Raw genomic sequence first — 20,373 nt, 5'->3', positions numbered from 1 at the left:
CTGGCTACTGGAGCCTGCTGTAACCACAGGCATGGCAGCCTAGAAGTGCCAGAGTACCCATGCCACATCCCCAACTGCAGCCCTCGACCAGCCCAGCATCAGATAAGATGTCATGGAGGACATCAGGATATCATTGTGTCCTCCATTGGCTCCACGTGCTCACGGGGGTAGCTTGGATGTTAACAATTGCTTTCTTGCCTCCTTGCATTCTGTCTTGGTTCACACTCCCCTACAGTACTGTTTGGCATGAAATAAACTACTTGCACTCAAATCCATGACTAAAGATCTGCTTCTTGGGGAGCCCAGGATAAGATGCCCCACGTCTCTCCTCCTTCCCTCGAGGAAGCCTAGTTTCTTGCTTCTGACTGTTTTCCTTCCTTTTCAAGCATGGAAAAACGGACCATTTTGACAGATGTAACAATTTGCTCACTGAATTGCTGCCCATTGTACTTGGAATGAATAATAACAACAACAAAAACCTCCCTAACACAGTCTACCAGACCCCTGCAGTATCTGAGCCCAGCCCGCCTCCAGTCCTGCCCTCACTCACTGCTCCTAGTTTTATTGCAGGCAGCCGACGGCCCTGGGACGTGACCAACTGGGCATTCCACTGGAGGCTATATGATCAAACAGCAAACTGTTTATCATGAACGCAGGATGTGGGCAAACTCACGACTGCCCCTGCCGACAGAAGGTTTGCTGGAGGCAATCACTCCCTGGAGCTGAGGTTATCTACTGTGACATCTAGAGCCTGTTGTTTGAGGAATGCAGTCTTGCAAGCCTACTCTGGACCAAGCAGCTGACCCCTTCTTCCACCCCGCTTCTCACTGTCTCTTTTGCCAAATTAATATGGAGGGCTATGTAAAGCTCAGGGCTCTTCTCCACTAGAGGCAAGGTGCCCCCTGACCCCATCTTCCAAATATATTCTTTTGCCTCTTATCTTTTATTCCCACGTTCGCCCCCTTGGTTCATTCCCCCTAGGTCCGTGCAGGCTACAAGTGGCGCTCGAACAGGCGGCAGTCCGAACACAGGGACTATGAGGACATGAACAAAGAAGGTCTGCTGAAGCAGAGGAACTGAAATTGAAAGGTGAACGGTGACCCTGGGACGAGTCTGCCGGCAGTGGATATAAGGTCAGTGCCCTAAAGAGGTACTGGGAGCAGTGCTTTAAAGAAATACTGGGAACGGGAAGTTTTCTGAATCAGGATAACAAGGGGAAGAATTTGTCTGTTGAAGAAAAAGCATTATGTGCAGTTGCTTAAAGTTCTGTTGAGACAGTCTGGAGCTCGGGTTAATTCACAGGCACTAACTAACCTCCTGCAGAAGCCACAAAATGTTACTATGCATAACCCATGGTTTCCACAGGCAGGCACTCTTGGTGTGGAAAGTTGGGACAGAGCGGGAGAAGGATTAAAACGGGCTCATCAAAAAGGTCTTAAAGTTGATTCTTCTGTTTTCTTCACTTGGAGTTTAGTTCATACTGTACTTCTGCCATTTTCTCCTTATTCTGCAGGACAACAGGCTGAATCTAAAAATCTGAAAGAATATGTTGTCCCACCCACAGCTCCAGTGGAAAATAAAAAACAGGAGAGAGAGGATAAAAATTGACCTATACTCCCTCCTCCAATTGCAGAAACATCTGTACCACCTCCTTCGGTAACAGAAATAGAAACCCCAATACAAAGAATTTTACACTCTGCTGCCATAGCTGGAGAGCCTTCAGGACCTTGTGCTTTTCCTGTTTCCATAATGCCTGATAATTTGTTGAAGGAATTAAAAGCAAGTATGATAAATACTGTCCTACAGAACTCATTCACCTTAGGATTGCTAGAATCTGTATTTGGTGCTATACGTAATGCAATCGCAGATTGTAAACGTGCACTGGCACCTGTGAGATGTACAAAAAACTTGGGAAATTGTCTCAGAACTTGTCGAGATGTAGGAACTGAGCTTCATTGCTCTTCAATGTTAGCTGAAGCAATGGCTAATTTAGTAGTTGACAAATCTAAAAGGAGCCAAGGGTTAAAACCCTAAAATGGGAAAATGTTATAATTGTGGAAAAACTGGACATTTTAAAAAGGAATGCCACCAGATCTCAGGACAGAAAGGATCTTACAATGCAGTTCCTCCCCACCCCACAGCGGAAAAAACGCCAGGACTTTGTCCTCGCTGTAACAAAGGAAATCACTGGGCTAATCAGTGCCTTTCAAAATTTCATCAGATTGGCACACCCATGTCGGGAAGTGAGACGGGGGGCCTGAACCCAAGCCCCACAAACAATGAGGGCATTCCCAGTCCAAACCTCAACCCTGTTTCAGGGATGGGTTCCCACAGGCACATCGATTCCCTCCCCGCAGGAACACCAGGACATGCAGGATTCGATCTCCCAGTCAGAGAATGGATAATGTTAGTTGGGGGAGACAAACCTATCAAAGTTCCCACTGGTGTTTGGGGACTAATTTTAGGCAAAAGCGGCCTTAACTTGCAAGGCATTGCTGTAGTCCCAGGAGTTGCTGACTCTGATTATGAAGGAGAAATTCAAGTAGTTTTAATGTCACAAGATCTTTGGGTTTTTGAACCGGGAGAATACATTGCTCAATTATTGCTTATTCCCTGCAAATTACACCCCTCTCCATGAAAGGAGAAATGAGGAAATAAAGGGTTTGGGAGCACAACTACATGGGAAATCTATCTATCCCAACCCATAGTCTCTAATAGACCCACCTGTGTAGTACAAATTAAAGGAAAGAAATTTTATGGGCTTATGGATATGGGAGCTGATGTGTCAGTAATATCTAAAGACAATTGCCCCCATTCTGGCCCTTGTAATTAACTTCTACATCCTTAGTGGGAGTAGAAACAGCTCAGCGTGTTCAATAGAGTGCTGAGATTTTACCTTGTCTCAGTCCACATGGACAGTCATGTACTTTTCAGCTTTATGTTGCAAATATAGCCATCAATTTATGGGGTTGAGACTTACTTACAGCATGGGATAGGAGACTTTCAAATGAAAACTTTGGTAACCCAGGATTTAAAATATTGAAGAACATGGGATATCAGAGTGGAAAAGGTTTGGGGAGGTTTCCACATTAAAATCCTAACCCAATATCAGTAACTGGAAAAACAGATAGGAAAGGGCTAGGATGTCAGGATTTCTGATGGAGGCCATTGATATTTCTCCTCCGCCCACTGCCTTACCATTAGAATGGCTCTTTCTACCTAATCAAACAGTCAAAACCTTGCATGTTTATCTTTCTTTAATTACACAAATTGCGACTATGGGCAGGCATAGGTCAAAAATGCTTACGGGATGTGATCCTGACAAAATCATTGTTCCTTTAGACTCCCAGCAACAAGCCACAGCTTGGGAAATGTTGACTGCTGGCAAACTCTCTTGCAGGTTTTGTGGGTGCTATAGATAACCACTACCCCTCAGACACAATTTTACAGTTTTATAAAGTCCATTCTTTCATTCTTCCTGTGGTTACGCATCACAGGCCTATTCCAGGTGGACAGACTTAGTTTACTGATGGCTCTTCCAAAGGTCGTGCTGCTATCTATGGACCTAAACATACTCAAACAGTAATGACCTCTGGTGCTTTAGCTCAACACTCAGAGCTAATTGCAGTCATTCAGGTTTTACAGCTCACAGCTTCAGATCCTATCAACATTGTCTGTGATTCAGCTTATGTTGTAAATGTAACCAGTTGCATAGAAGCTGCTACAGTTAAAAGTACACTAGACCCAGAACTGCTTAATTTGTTTCACTTATTCTCATATGCTGCATGCTACATGCCAAACAGGTGAGACAGCTGGTCATGTACAGTGACACTGTCTGTCATCATTTGCTCATATGGGGATACCTAAACAATTAAAAACTGACAAGGGACCTGCTTATGCTAGTCATGCTTTTCAAAATTTCTTACGGCTTTGGGCTGTAACCCATAAAACAGGAATTCCTTATAATCCTAGAGACCAATGCATTATAGGATGGGCACATCAAGTATTACAACGCATGTCGCAAAAACAAAAAGGGGATATAGGAGGCCAACTACCACCTCAATCAAAACTACATTTAACCTTATTTACTTTAAGTTTTTTGACTCCTGGTATGGATGGTTAGATTCCAGCAGAAACACATTGGCAAATGTTAGAGGAAAAGAGGAAAGTTTATCCACGAGTGTTATGGAAATGCCCGGAAGAAGGACAGTGGAAAGATCCAGTGAATTTACTGACATGGGAAAGAAGGGATGCTTGTGTATTTACAGGAGATGGACAAACCATGTGGGTGCCCTCAAGGTGTGTGCGACCATAGAATGGGAGACTGGAGGAACCCAGGTTGGCAAACCATGGGCCCAGTCCTTCTGATATGAGCCATGAGTCAGCCGAGCCTGAGTGCAAAGCCGGAGAGAAGGCCGACCAGAGTCACAACACAGTACTAATGTTACATTTGTAAAGCATATCACCACACAATTTACAGTTTGTGTTTTTAATCCTTATGTCTTTTGGGCAGCTAAGAAGGACCAGCTCCAGTTAAATAATACCCACTTGACCTGTACATCTTGCCAGTTATATCACTGCATTAATCATAGCACATTGCAAAATACGTAATATCTCTACTTTGATGATTTTAGGTCTCATCCCTGGGCTATGGATTCCTGTTAATCTGTCTGAGCCTTGGGCTCCCACACCTGCTTTGCACTTTGTAAAACTTCTTCTAACTCAGCTAACTCATTGTGTCCGTGGAGCCTTAGGCATGATCATTTTTGCTAATGTTTCTTTGGTCACACTAATAGCTTCTGTTGTGAAGTCTCCTGTAGCTTTGCGTAGTTCTATTCAAGCAGCTCAGTATGTGGAGAACTGGACGCATACAGCCAACCAAGCTTGGCTACTTTGGAATAAAATTAGCACTGAGTTACAAATTGAAGTGGCAATGTTATAAGCCATGTTTCTATGCTTAGGGGAACAAGTACAAAGCTTGCAATTGCAGCAGCAATTGCGTTGTCATTTTACTGACACTCATATTTGTGTAACCGACTTAGAATATAACCAAAGTGAGTATCTGCAGGACCTTGTGAAAGCCCATTTTCAGGGAACTTTCACATCCAACATCACCTTTGATATTGGCGAATTACAAAACAAAATTCTTGATTTAAATAGGCAAACTCAAGAATTTCAGCCTTCTTTAGAAGGCTGGACCGAATTCCAGCAAGGCCTGAAGAGCATCAACCCTTGGAACTATCTAAGGCACCACAGTTACACCTTTTATGTAATTCTTGGAATAGTGTTGTTTTGTCTCTGTCTTCTATTTATAGTCTGTAAAATCAGATGGACTGCCAATTGGAGAATGAGAGCTGACCAGCCTGGCCTTACGTTCTTTTATTTAATTCATAAACAGACAGGGGGATTTGCAGGGAGCCGAAGGCCCATGGGATGTGACCAGCTCCGCGTTCCACTGGAGGATATATGATCAAACAGCAAAGTGTTTATCATGAACACAGGATGTGGGCAAACTCGCAACTGCCCCCGCCGACAGAAGGTTTGCTGAAGGCAATCACTCCCTGGTGCTGAGGTTATCTACTGCGACATCTAGAGCCTGTTATTCCAGGAATGCAGTCTTGCAAGCCTACTCTGGACCCAGCAGCTGACCCCTTCTTCCACCCCCCCTTGTCACTATCTCTTTTGCCTAACAAATATGGAGGGCTGTGTAAAGCTAAGGGCCCTTGTCCATTAGAGGCAAGGTGCCCCCGACCCCTTCTTCCAAATATACTCTTTTGTCTCTTGTCTTTTATTCCCACATTTGCCCCCTTTTTTCAGTGCCCCTTGGTCTGTGTGGGTTACATAGTGGCGCTCCTAACGGTGACAGAATTGGGTGTTCCACATTTTATGAACACCCTTCCCATCATTTGTCATTTGGTAAATTATTGCTCATCCTTCAGATTTTAGCTTTCAAGCCATTTCCTTGGAGAAATCTCCTCCAAACCCCCTCATATCGACCATTTCCCTCTACTTTTCTTCTTCAAAGGACACTCTGCTTTTCCATTTTATGCTTATAGTAAGTCGCCTTCATATATTTACTGGTGTATTTATCTGATTAATATCTTTCTCCCAACTAAACTGCACAGAAATGTTGAGATGGGCCCTGAAGTTCTCCAAGGCAGATGGATGGTGGCAGTGAAGTTGTGATAAGAAGAAGGAAGGGCAAGAGGGGACATGGCCAGAAGCCCACAGGTCCCTGGCTGATGGAAACATGAGGTATGAAGAGGGCCAGCATTTTCAGAAACTTTGAGTGCCGTTTTCCCTCTTGACCCCACAACCCCCTCCACCTAGGTCCTCATTTCCCTGCACCAAAATATTTTGTCAAGGCCAGCTATGCACCTCCAAGTGGCTAAATCCCAGGGTCTATGGTCACTCCTCATTCTCTCTTGGCCCATCAGCAGCAGTAGACACAGCTGTGGGCCCTACCTTCCTGAAGCCCTCTCTTCCCCTTGCAGACTGCTCCTCTGCTTCTCCTCCCTTGCCAGACGCTCCTTCCCAGTCTCCTTTGCTGGTGTCTCCTGACTGCCTCCACCTCTGAATGCTGTGGGCTCCCCAGGTTCAGGCCTGGGTCTCCGCTTCTCTGACCACAATCACTCCCTTGGTGATGTCATTCTGATGTACACAGGTTTTAAATGTCTCCTGTAAGTCAACAACTCCCAAATCAGTATTACTAGCTTGACCTCCTTCCTGGACGCCTGACTCTATATTCAGCTGCCTGCCTGCAAGCTCCCTTTAGAGACTGTAGATATGTCAAACTCCACATGATCCAAAGCAATCTCCTGACTCTCTTCTCACCCCACCCTGATCCTCCTCCTTTTTTCCTCACCCCAGTAAATGACAACTCTGTCTGTCCATGAGCTCAGGCCAAAACCTTTGTGTTCCCTCGACTCCTCCCCATGTCCAATTCATCACCATTGTCAGAGTGGTCCTCCTGTTTCTTCCCTTGCCTTCTTGCAGCTCTTTCTCAACACTGCAGCCTCAGCAGTCTTTGGAAAGGAGAGTCAGGTCATGTCACTTCTTGGTTCAAAATATTTCAGTGACTTGCATCTACTCAGAACAAATCCAAAGTCCCAACAGCAGTGCACACAAGGCCCTACCTGATCTGCCCCAATCAACTCTCTACTCTCCCTCCTCATCTCTGACCCCTCTCCTTCTCGCACCCTTGGCTCCACTTTCCCTGGTTTCCCTGATGTTCCTTACATGTGACAAGCTCACTCCTGCCCCAGGGTCTTTGCACCATTGCTTTTCCTGCCTGCAGTACTTTTTGCAGATGTCCCCAAGACTTGCTCCCTCATTTCTTCAGAGTTCTGCTCAAATATCAGCGTCTCCATAATACCTTCCTTGACTGACCTATTATCAGTGGCAACCCCATGTCCCCAGAGCCTCCTATGCCCTTAACCTGCATTTTAAAATTTCACAGCACCTATCCCCATCTCATTTTCTATATTCACTTATTTATTTGTTTATTGCCCATCTCCCTGGCTAGAACCTGAGTTCCATGAAAGTGAGAACTGTATGCCCAGCTCACCTCTGCAGCTGAGAACAGGCCCTGCTAAAGGAATGAATGAGAATCTGCTCAATAAATTTTTATAGATTAAACCAATGAGTAAGTGGATTTATATTTACTTCCAGTGGATCTCAGGGATATGTTCAAGACGTCATCTAGTAATAAGAGTTGTGAACTGGGATTCTGAGGAAACAGTTCATTCCTGACTCCTTACTGACCCTTTTGTATGTTTTCAAAGCAAACATGCAAAGCATGAAGACCTTCAAAAACCCTTCTCTTCCCTCTCAAATCCTGATTCAGCTTGCAAAGGGCAAAAGAGCCCTTCCTTTTCTTGTAAGAGACCTCAGTTTCTTAGATGGTTTCCCTATATGACCTTGGTCAATCCAGGTACTCTCATTGGGCCTCATTTTCTCCTTCTGTAAAGCCTCCAAGATCTTCCAGCTCTGACGTTCTATGGTTCATTTCCACCTGAGATGGCTGTGGCACTTTGACCTCACTAGGGGAAGCATTTCAGATAAGCAGGCCCTGCTATCTCAGGAGCCTTTCTCTTCACCTCCATCCCTTCATGTGAAACCCAACACCACAGTTTCTGGGACGGCCTCCTCATTGATAAAGTGTTCCCTGATTTCTCAATGAGCTTGCACACTGTAGCTGCAGTGATAATGGGCTATATCTGGCCTGCCGGAATCCTGCCCATGTTCCAGTCAGTGCTGTGGCTATCAGTTGTCTGCTGAGCATGAATGGCCAGAGGCAGAAAAAGGACAAGGAGCCGTGCTGTTGAGAAGTGGAAGTGATTAACTTATGTCGCATGCTCCAGCAGGAGTATCAGCCAGCGATAGGTGAATGAATGTATGTTGACAGCTGCCTTGGAGTTCACACCATACCATCAGCACTCTGCAGGAAACAGATTACTCCAGGGTTTGAGAGCTCGTTGACAGCTGGAGCTTTCTGATAAAGTTGTCAGAAAGTGAAAAGGACAGTCCCAGGAAATTGTAAGTTTCCTGTCCTTGGAGGTATTCTGGTAGAGGAGGAGAAGTGGTGGATGGGATGTTGTAGACGAGGTTGAAAGTGCACTGATGGGCTGGCTGTGGTGGCTCACACCTTTAATCCTAGCACTTTCAGAGGCTGAGGCAGGCGGATTGCTTGAGCTCAGGAGTTCAAGACCAGCCTGGGCAACATGGTAAAACCCCGTTTCTACTAAAAATACAAAAAATTAGCTGGGTGTGGTGGTGTGTGCCTGTAATCCCAGCTACACGGGAGGCTGAGGCACAAGAATGTCTTGAACCCAGGAGGCAAAGTTTGCAGTGAGCTGAGATCATGCCACTGCACTCCTGCCTGAGTGACAGACGAGACTCTGTCTCATGAAAGAAAGAAGAAAGCAAGAAAGAAAGAAAGAGAGAGAGAGAAAGAAAGAAGGAAAGAAAGTGTCCTCTTCTGCGCTCAGGGGCTCAGGGCCGAGGTATATCTGTCTGGGCATCAGTTGGGGCCCCAGGAAATGGTGGAATGAAGGAAAGGTGGCATAAGCAAGTTGGGCTAAACTCCTAGAAGAAGAGCCAGGATCCAGGTGTCAGGAAAGGGCAAAATCCAGAGATAGTCAGAAAGAGCAAGGAATTCAGGGTGGGAAGCAAGTATTCACAATAGAGGAAATGAGATAAAGTAAAAACAAGTGAAGCTCAACTAGGATCAGAGGACAGTAGGTCCAAGTGGTCACTTATAAGCTGGAAAGGGTATGATGCCAGGTGCATTGGCCTTGATTTAAAAATGACCAGAAGTAGGGTGTATGTTGTGTCTTGCTGATAACACTGCACTGCAGAACACCAACAATCATCTTTCAGGAAGGCCAATTCAGAAAAAACAGAAAGACTCATGGGCCATGTTTACCACCACCTAAAATGAAATACTTTTGTTAACTCTCATGAAAAAAAAAATACAGATATTCTTGTAACTTGGATTACATACTTTGTGCAATGTCACTTAGAAAATTGGTCCTGCTTTTGGCCACTTTGATGTTACTCTGCAGGCCTATTTGAGAAGCCATGAGGTGGCAACTTCCTAATCTTTCACCTTATTATAGCCCAAGCAATGAGCTATACAGACCCTTGTGGTCTGTCCACATGATCTCATCTCTGCTGTAGAATTTCATCAAGTGGAATTTCAACTTTGGAGAAAGCAATATAAACTACATGGTTGCGTAAGGAGTCCACAAGTCTGAATACTTGTTCTGTTAACAGCCCCACCCCTCTCTTTTTCACTTTGATTTGCATGTAGTTTTCAGTCAGGCCAGAAAAAGCACTTAAAGCTCTCCATTCCATGACCCCCACCCTCCCAAAGGCATGAGCTCTGTTGGGCTTTGGCGTCAGCCTGAAAGATTATGCACGTTCTCTGTTTCTACCCAAGCATGTCACAGGAGAGAGCCTGACCTGGGTGGGGTGAGATGAGGAAACTGGATGACTTCCCAGCCTCTCATGAGTCAGGTGTTCATGGCCTCATTCTTTTATTCAGAGAGGATTCCTGGAACATAACCCATTTTCTGATATCAATGCAAAAACACCTTTAGTGCCAAGTGGCGCCCTTTGGGGTCACATCGATGGACCCTACAGGCAGCGTCCTCTTCAGAATGGGAGAGATGGCCTGGGAGAAGCAGCCAGGAGGCCCTCTTTGCAGAGTCTCTGGGGTGATGGTGCAAAGTTTAAGTTTTATTCTAAGAGCAATGGGAAGTTATTAGAGAATTTAATGTAGACAGGCCATGATTTGATAACCATTTTTAGAAGATATCTCTGTCCGCAGCATGGGTGATGAAATCGAGGGAGGGAGGGGATGAGGGAGACCAGTTAGGAGGCTACTGAGGTCTCCATCCATTCACGTATTCGTTCATTCTCCAAATATTTCCTGTACTCCAACTGTATGGGCAGCAGGCACTGGGGATGAGGCTTCCTACCCTGCCAGAGCTTAGGGGTGAGAACGACAATAAAAAAGTAAACAACTAAACAGAAGAGATCATTTCAAAGTGTGATGAGTGCTATGCAGAACATGAAACAGGGTGCTGTGATAAAAGGGACTGGAAGGGAGGTGACAGTTGCTTCAGAGGGCTGATGGGACAGCCTTTCTGAGGAAATGGTATTTGTGGAGACCTAATACTGGGATTGTGTGAGTCATATGAAAGTGTGGAGTTGGGGTAGGGGGGTGTTACAGGCAGAGGAAACCATGAGTGCAAAGGCCTTGAGGCAGGAATGAACTTGGCTTATGACCGGGGAGTGGAGTCTAGGAAGAGAGGTCAGCAGGGGCCAAGCTAGGCAGCTCCTTGAAGCTCCCAATCAAGAGCTGGGTTTTACTCTGAGAGGATGAGGAGCCTTAACAGAGGGTCCAATGATAGAATCCAGGGGCTGGCAAACTATAGCCCACAGGTCACGTCAGCCCACCTCCTGTTTGTGTAAATAAAGTTTTATTGGAACACAGCCTCACCCATTCATTTACATGTTGTCTGTGGCTGCTTTCACACTATAAGGCAGAGCTGAGTAGTTGTGACAGAAACCAACTGGCCCACAAAGCCTAAAATACTTTCTCTCTTTCTGGCCTTTTGCAGGAAAGTTTGCTGATGCCTGATTTAGTTTGTGTTTTCAGAAGTGACTGACTCTGGCTGCTGTGTGGGGTGGCACCATGACATGGAGCTACAAGGCCACTGTGGGACAAGAGATGAAGATGAGGTCTCTCCTTTGCATCGGTGCCTGTCCGTTGATATTTCCTCCTCCCTCTCTCCCTCCATCAGACAGAGGGAGATGGTCGCTCGGCCTGGTGGGCTTATCTTTCTGGGTGCACACTGCTTCTAAGGACAGAGGCTGCCCGACACTCGGTGGCCAGCCAGGCGGACTCTGCTTTGCCGGTGAACTTGGCAAGAGGAGTTCACTGCTGCTTGTGGAGCCTCCACCCAAACCATAACTGCCTGTCTTTTGTCTGTGACACCTCGTCACCAATTTGGTGCTTAGGAGACAGCGTGGGCCAAGCAGCTGCTTCCCATTCCCCGCTTGTCCCATGTCAGCAGCTGGTCATGATTGCCAAGCGTGCCCACACCACTCCCAGCAGACGGCAAGAGGCGCTGTGAGAAAAGGATCTAGTGTCCAAATTGCAGGGCAGATTGCTTTTGTTTTGTTTCTTAAGAAAAACATGAAATAAGTAAAATAGTTGAGTACTGTGTTAGAAAACTAACCCCAAACATCTGGGCTTTTGGTACTATGTAGCTTATTTTCATTCTTTTGTTTCTAACTGATAAATATTCACAAACTAATTGAGTTGGTACAATTTTTTAAGGAAGGAAAACCATCTGCATTATGTAAAGACATGGTGAGGATGAGGGCAGGGACAAGAACAGAAGATTTGGAATGATAACACAGCTGTCCCCAAGTAGCTCTCTCTGGTGGAGCTTATTTCAACCAGCATTTATTGAGCACCTACTCTGTGCCAACTATTGCCAGGTACTGGGGAAACTGAGTGGAATAAAACAAGGTCCCTGCTACCTGGGCACTCACAATCTGTAATAATGATAACAATGACTGTAAGAGTCGCAATATGACAAAATAACCAGAACAAAACAAAGTACTTGTGATAGTCCTTCATCCCCACAACATCCCTCTAATGTAGGTATTATCCTTCCAATTTTAAATTGACATTTGAAGAGGAAATGCCAGAATTGGGATTTGAAACCACATTTATTTGCCTTCAGAGGCTTCTGCTGCCCCTTGGATTAGTAGAGCTAGAACTAGTCAGTGTAAGTTCCAGGGAGGTAGGTTTCAGCCCAAGAACAGAAGGGCAACTAAAAAGGTGATGAGCTGTGTGTCAAAGGTGGTGTGTAAATCAAGGCCTACAGAGGCATGGCTGAATCCAGACCCTCCAAAGAGATTCTCAGAAATTAATCTCTCTCCATGTCTTGGCTCTGCTTTTCCCTGGCTTGACTGTAGTCGCAAGCAGATTTTTCCCTATGGAATGGCAGGATGCCATCAGGAGCTTCAAGTTAATATTCTATCCACTTCACAGAGTCTCAAGAAAAAGAGGGCATCTTTTCTAAATGGTTTCAGCAAAAGTCCCAGGACTAACTCTGATTGGCCTAGTTTGAGTCACATGCCCATGTCTAAGCCAATTTCTGCAGCCACATGAATGTGGGACTCTCATTGAATAAACTCACCAACACACATGGACTGACAGCAGTCCTCATCCCCTATCTTCTGAGGTTCCCTAACACCACTTTTCTCAATGGTACAAAGGCACTGGGCTCTTTGAGGTCTTTGGATCAGAGGTCATGGGTTCCAGTATAATGGAAGGAGGGTGGATTTGGAGTTCAATGACTCAGTTAGTCACTTAATGTGTGACCTTGAATAAATACCCTTCTCTGAGCCTCTTCTATAAACTGGGTATCATAGCACCTTCCCTGCTGGCTACAGGAATGATTAAACAGGCACTGGCTGCACAGTTGATGCTGAGTCTCAATATCGAGCTCCTGGGATAGGGGCCATTTGGGGAAGGGCTGTTTATAAAGGGCTGGCCAAGCCAGTTTCCCTCTCCAGTATCTCTAGCGCCAGCCGGCTCCCCAGAACAACGTTCCCAGAATGAATTGGCTCAAACTGCAGAAATGCTTCCAGAAAAGGCAATTTGCGATCAGGTCCTACACTTTTTAGGGGCCTGTGTTAGACACAGTTGAGTGGTAGACAATGTACATTCTGGGTCTTTTTCACGGCATCATTAGGACAAAGTTGAACAGTTAACTTCAAGTAAAGGAGGTTACCCTAGATAATCAGTGTGGGCCTGCTTCTATCAGTTGAAAGTCCTTAAGAGCAGAACTGAGGCTTCTCTGAAGAAGAACTTCAGCCTGTGGACAGCAGCTTCAGTTCATGCCCAAGTCCAGCCTCCCCTTCCTGACAGCCCTCCAGTCCCCAAAATCATGTAGGCCAATTCTTTGCAGTAAATCCCTTAATATATATTTCCTATGGTCTCTTTTTGTTTGAACCCTGGCTGATATAGACTTTGGTACTAGAAGTGACTCTAGAGGATCATGATCTTAAGGAAGAGTTTTCCAAATTGGTTCAAGGTTTTCTGGAATTGGTTCTCTAATCTGATTAGATTTTAAAACATGAATGACTCTGTTTTCAGTAGCAAAGAACAGCTATCCCCAACATTTTGGGCATCAGGAACCTGTTTCATGGAAGACGATTTTTCCACAAATGGTTGGGTTGGGGGATGGTTTAGGGATAAAACTGTTCCACCTCAGATCATCAGGCATTAGATTCTCATAAGGAGCACGTGACCTAGATCCCGTGCATATGCAGTTCACAATAAGGTTCCCACTCCTATGAGAATCTAATGCTGCTGCTGATTTGACAGGAGGTGGAGCTCAGGTGGTAATGCTCGCTCGCCCACCGCTCACCTCCTGCTGTGCAGCCCGATTCCTAAGAGGCCCTGGACCAGTACTGTCTGCAGCCCAGGGCTTGGGGACGCCTGGCAAAAAGGACACTGGTAGTACATGGCATGCCACGGCAATAGAGATATGCCAAATATTGCCATTGGTAAGGAAAGGAAGAACATGCCTGTAATATAATAGATCTATTAGGGCTTCTCTTAGTACTACCATATCCTGTCAACCCAATTCAGGCAGAACTATTAATGGCCTACACCCTTCAAAAATGAAAGTTTGGGTCACTCTACTAGGTAAAAAAGCATGACCAACTGAGGTGCTTGCTGAGGGCAGATGAAATATGGAATGGGTAGTGGAAGAAGGTGGTTATAAATGCCAGCTACAACCATGTGCAGTTGCAGAAATGAGGATTATAATAGTTACAAATATTTCTTCTTTATTTTGTTATTAACATGTTGGTATATATCTGTTAAGCAAATATGTTTGTTTTCTTACTTTCCTTATGCCCTTATCATATGACATAAGATGCATTATTAATAGTTAACTTTACATCACAGTATTTACATTGCAGGCTACCAAAGGGAAGGGTGAACATCACCCAAGGACTTTGCACACTCCTCTGGGAAAAGGGTTAATGTGTTTTCAGTTGTACTCAGGGTGTTTGTATAATATTAGATGGAAGTGTGACTTAGATGTCTTGTTTATTTGGATAATTATGTACAGTTTAAGGAGATGATCTGGGTGCCAACTTGACAAGGGGTGGACTGTGATGGTCAGTTTTATCTGACAGCTTGGCTGGGCTTTTATCCCCAGTTATTCAATTAAACACTAATCTAGGTGTAGCTGTGATGGTATTTTGTAGCTGTGATTAACATTCATAATCAGTTGTCTTAAAATAGATTATTTTTGGTTATCTGGCTGGGCCTAATTCAATTGAAAGATTTTACAAGCAGAACTGCAGTCTCCCTGAATTCCTGTGAAATTTCCCTGAAATTTTGCCTGTGGACTGCAGCTTCATGTTGTGCCCAAGAGTTTCAGACTGCCCATACTGACAGCCCAGTTTCAGAGTGCCCAGCCAGACCCTGCAGTAGTGTAGGCCCATTCCTTGCAATTAATCCTTTAGTATGTATCTCTTACTGGTTCTGTTTCAGTGGTTGTACCTTGGCCAATACACTCCTATTTTCTAGAAGAGATTGTATAGAATTGATGTTAATTCTTCCTTGCATGTTTGGAGATTTCTTTTTTGACAGTATTTTAAAATGACAAATTTAACTTCCTTAATATTGGAGCACTATTGAAATGATCTATTTCATATTGGGTGAGTTGTGGTAGTTTTTGTATTTCGAGAAGTTGTTTCATTTCATCTAAGTTGTCTAATTTATGTGTATAGAGTTGTTCATATTATTCCCTTATTATTGTTTTGATGTGGGTAGGGTCCGTAGGAATATCCTCTGTTTCCTTCCTGATGTTGGTAATTTGTGACTTTTCTTTTTTTCCTCTATCAGCCTTGCTAGAGGGTTAGAAATTTCATTTATTTTGTATGAAGAATCAGACTTTTGTTTTATTTATTTTCTCTGTTTCTAGTTTCATCATTTTCTGCTCTTCATAATTTCCTTTTCTCTGTTTGCTTTGGATTTGTCTTGCTTTTCTTTCTTAGATTCTTGATATGAGAGCTTAGATGATTGATCTGAGACTTTTCCTCTTTTCTGACACTTGCACTTAGTGCTGTACATTTCCTTCTCAGCACTGTGTTAGCTGTTTCCCATATGTTTTGGTATATTGTGTATTTTCATTCAGTTCAATGGATTTTTATTTCCTTGAAGACTTCCTCTTTGATAATTTCGAAGTATATCTTTTTGCTTTCCACAGGTTTGGAGATTTTCCTATTATTTTTCTGTTATTGATTTCTAGTTTGATTCTATTGTGTTCAAAAAAATACTGTGTCTGATTTCAATTCTTTTAAACTCAGTGACATTTTTCATGGCCCAGGATATGGTCTATATTGATATGTGTCTTGTGGGCGCTTAAAAATAATACGTACTCTGCTGTTAGTGGTGGAGTGGTCTGCAAATGCCAATTAGATCCTGTCAGTTGGTCGTGTTGTTGAGTTTTCTATATCCTTGATGATTTTCTGTACAGTTGGTCTATCAGTTGTTGAAAGAGCAGTGCAAAATCTTCAACTATAATTGCAGATTTGTCTATTTTTCCTTTCAGTTCTATCAGTTTTTGCTTTATATATTTTGCAACCCTTGTTTGGTGTACACACATTTAGGACTGCTATAACTTCTTGATGGATTATCTTTTTATCATTATATAATGTCCCTCTCTTGTCTCTGATTTCCTCTACTCTGAAGTCTACCTTATCATTTATTAATATAAACACTCCTACTTTCATTCAAGTAATGTTTGTATGATGTATCTTTTTCTATCCTTTTACTTTCAACCTGTCTATATCATCATATTTAAAGTGAGTTTCTTATAGACATCATAGAGTTGGTCTTTTTTTTTTTCTTTTTTGAGACAGAGTCTCACTCTGTCACCCAGGCTGAAGTGCAGTGGTGCAATCTTGGCTTACTGCGAGCCGTGCCTCCTGGGTTCACACCATTCTCCTGCCTTAGCCTCCGAATAGCTGGGACTACAGGCACCCGCCACCACGCCCGGCTAATGTTTTGTATATTTAGTAGAGACAGGGTTTCACCGTGTTAGCCAAGATGGTCTCAATCTCCTGACCTCGTGATCCGCCCACCTCGGCCTCCCAAAGTGCTGGGATTACAGGTGTGAGCCACGACACCCGACCTAGAGTTGGTCATGTTTTTTAATCCACTCTGCCAATCTCTGTCTGTTAATTGGTGTAGCTGGTCCATTTATATTTAATATAAATATTGATATTATAAAGCTAGGTCTTTCATTTTTTAATGGTCTGTTTATTCTCTGTTCTTAATTTCTTTTTAATTCTTTTTTAGTTATTATGTTAATGAGATGGGGTTTTACTCTGTCACCCAGGCTGGAGCACAGTGGTGCAAACATAGCTCACTGTACCCTTGAACTCCTGGGCTCAAATGATCTTCCCACCTCAGCCTCCTGAGTAGCTAGGACTATAGGCACCCAGATTCCGTTTTAAATGTCTTTGTTTACTTTCTTCTGCCTTCCTGTGGGTTACACTAGCATTTTTAAAATTCCATTTTGGAACAGACATGGTGGTTCATGCCTGTAATCCCAGCACTTTGGGAGGCCAAGGCAGGAGAATCCCTTGAGCCCAGGAATTAGAGACCTGCCTGGGCAACATAGCAAGACTTAGGCTCTACATAACATTTTGTAAAAAAAATAGCCAGGTTCCATGGTACGTACCTGTATTCCCAACTACTCAGGAGGCTGAGGTGGGAGGATCACTTGAGCCCAGGATACCAAGGATGCAGTGAAACATGATCACACCACTGCACTCCAGCCTGGGTGGCAGAGTAAGGCCCTGTCTGTAAAAATAAAAGTAATTTTGTTTTGATTCATCAATAGTGTATTTGAGTGTATTTTTTCATGTAGACTTTTGGTGGTTTCTCTAAGTACTAAATTGTGTATGCATAACTTAGCCTACTGACGTCATTATTTTGCCAGTTGAAGTATAGAAACCTTAGCTCCCTTTCTGTCCCTTTACCTATACCTATTAATAGCTGTCTTAAATTTTTCTTCTACAGACATGTGGAACTACAGCAGCCAGTGTTGTAATATTTGCTCCATCCATCAAACATGATTTAGGGAAGCTTATCTGGGGGAAAGGGAAAGCCTGTTTGGTTAACCCATATTTTTGTTTGTTATATCTTTCTTTTTTCCTGATGTTCCAAAGTTCCATAGCTTTCTTTCGTTCTTTTTATTATGGCTGTTTTGAGATCCTTTTCAGATAATTCTAATGTCTCCATCACCTTGGTATGGGCATTGATTAATTGTCTTTTATTCATTCCATTTGAGGTCTTCCTGATTCTTGATATGTCAAGTGAATTTTTATTAAAACCTGGAAATTTTTGTATTTCAATGAGACTCGGTGCCTTATTGAAGCCTTCTCTGTTGTTGACTTTCTCTGACACTGTTCCCACAGGGGCATGTGTGGCACTCCTCGTGGCTGATATGGCAAAATAGAAGTCCAGGTTTCCCACTCAGCCTCCACTGACACCAAGTTGTGGGGTTTCTCATTACTGCCGAGTTGGGAGTGAGAGTTCCGGCTCCCCAGCAGTCTCACTGACAGTTTGATGGAGGTGTCTTCATCGCTGGTGGGTGTTGCTGAAAGTCCTGACCCTCCCGAGACCTCCTTGGACACACTGGAGAGTGGAGAGAGGGAGAGATGCCTCATTATTGCTGGGTGGGAGTGAAAATCCAAAGACTCCATGTGGGTGGACTCCATGAGGGTGGGGAAGGGTGAGCTGATTGCCAGCCAGTGAGGGTGAGGGCTTTGGCTCTCTACTTGGCCTTCTTGGACACCACTCCAGCCGGGCTATTGGGATCCTCATTACAGCTTCATGAGTGGGGGCGTCTAAGCTCACACTCACCATTTGCTGGTATGGTTTGTGTGGCGTTTAGCTGGAGTAGAACGGGGTTGTCTGAAAGTTTTCTCTCTTGCTAAGCTGCCCTTTTCCTGGCCATTTGATGAGAGAGCAGGCTTTGGTTGGGGCTTTCTTTCTTTGTGTTTCCAGGTCACCAACTTCTTCCGCTCCAAGTCTCTTCCCAGGACAATTTGATCCTATCTGAACTTGGGAGATCTGTGCCCATATTACTCAGGGGAGTCATAGCAGCACCGGACCTGCCTCGGAGGATCTCCTGAACTTGGAGAGAGATGATTATGGATTGCAGACAGGAACATAATATGAAAACTAGAAGAAAACCATGTCATTTGTACTTTGAGTATGTGTTGGGTGTTTGAAAAGTGATTTTTTTCATCATGTGTCCAATCTATATTACTCCTTTTTTTTCTTTTTGTTATTACTATGGAAAGTTCATGGTCGTTGTAGAAAAATGAGAAACTAAGGTTAAGTAAGAAGAAAACTTTAGGCAGGAGGATCAGTTGAGCCCAGGAGTTGAGGCTCCAGTAAGCTATGATTACACCACTACACTCCAGCCTGGGTGACAGAGTGAGACCCTGACTCAAAAAACAAAAAATGTACAATGAAGTTGAACTTTACTGGGCATCAAGAAAAAAAAAAGAAGAAAACATTGACCTAAATGAGAGATACTGGGATGCTGTGTAAGTCACAGGTGGTACACCCACAAAGCCGACCTGCCTGTGTCCACCAATGCATCCCCTCTGACATTTCTGTTTCCTCCCCCTAACCCTTCAAGGGCATCTGCCCAGTGTCAGATCCTACGCTGAGTGCAGGTAGTGGATGTACAAGTCAGACCTGCAGATCAGAGCCTCTGCCTGTTGACAAGAAGGAGGGGAGGCTGCCCCAGGCAGAGGGAGTGGCATTGCAAAGATACAGAGACATGAACAACTTGGTGCAGTCCTTTCAGGATTGCTAGGGCATTGCGGGGAAGGAGGATGCGGCGCTGGGCTGTGCAGCCCTAAGTTTGCACCTGTTCTGTGGGCCACAGGAGAGCAGAGTCTGCGATGAGGACAGTAATAGTTTGCTAGAGCTTCCATGACAAAATACACAGACTAGGGGGCTTAAGCAACAGACATTTATTTTCTAACAATTCTGGAGGCCAGAAGTCTAAGATCAAGGTGTTGGCAAGTTTGGATTCTCCCAGGGCCTCTCTCCTCAGCTTGCAAGCGGCCACCTTCTCACTGTGTCTTCACAGTCTCTCCTCTGTATGTGCATAGCCCTGGGGTCTCTGTGTGTCCTAATCTCCTCTTTTTATAAGACCACTAGGTCGGGTGCGGTGGCTGAAGCCTGTAATCCCAGCACTTTGGGAGGCCGAGATGGGCGGATCACGAGGTCAGGAGATCGAGACCATCCTGGCTAACACGGTGAAACCCCATCTCTACTAAAAAATACAAAAAAAAAAATTAGGCCGGGCGCGGTGGCTCAAGCCTGTAATCCCAGCACTTTGGGAGGCCGAGACGGGCGGATCACGAGGTCAGGAGATCGAGACCATCCTGGCTAACACGGTGAAACCCCGTCTCTACTAAAAATACAAAAACTAGCCGGGCGAAGTGGCGGGCGCCTGTAGTCCCAGCTACTCGGGAGGCTGAGGCAGGAGAATGGCGTAAACTCGGGAGGCGGAGCTTGCAGTGAGCTGAGATCTGGCCACTGCACTCCAGTCCGGGCGACAGAGCGAGACTCCGCCTCAAAAAAAAAAAAAAAAAAAAAAAAAAAAAAAAATTAGCCGGGCGTGGTGGCGGGCGCCTGTAGTCCCAGCTACTCGGGAGGCTGAGGCAGGAGAATGGCGTGAACCCGAGAGGCGGAGCTTGCAGTGAGCTGAGATCTGGCCACTGCACTCTATC

At 44.6% G+C, this 20,373-nt stretch overlaps 1 long non-coding RNA gene across 2 annotated transcripts; it reads left to right on the top strand.

Moving 5' to 3' along the window:
- Positions 1 to 561: 561 nt before the first annotated feature.
- On the top strand, positions 562 to 11,773 carry LOC115900037. Of its 2 annotated transcripts, none has more exons than XR_004059724.1 (6): positions 562 to 694; positions 982 to 1,133; positions 5,399 to 5,539; positions 6,126 to 6,255; positions 7,526 to 7,645; positions 11,130 to 11,773. It is a non-coding gene; the product is annotated as an uncharacterized LOC115900037 (long non-coding RNA). The 2 variants fall into 2 exon arrangements; XR_004059725.1 differs by having other exon boundaries at positions 592 to 727.
- Positions 11,774 to 20,373: the final 8,600 nt, after the last annotated feature.

The sequence above is a fragment of the Rhinopithecus roxellana genome, chromosome 1, assembly GCF_007565055.1.
Source record: "Rhinopithecus roxellana isolate Shanxi Qingling chromosome 1, ASM756505v1, whole genome shotgun sequence".
NCBI classification, from domain to species: domain Eukaryota; kingdom Metazoa; phylum Chordata; class Mammalia; order Primates; family Cercopithecidae; genus Rhinopithecus; species Rhinopithecus roxellana.
This window is presented reverse-complemented; position numbering and strand designations above follow the sequence as displayed.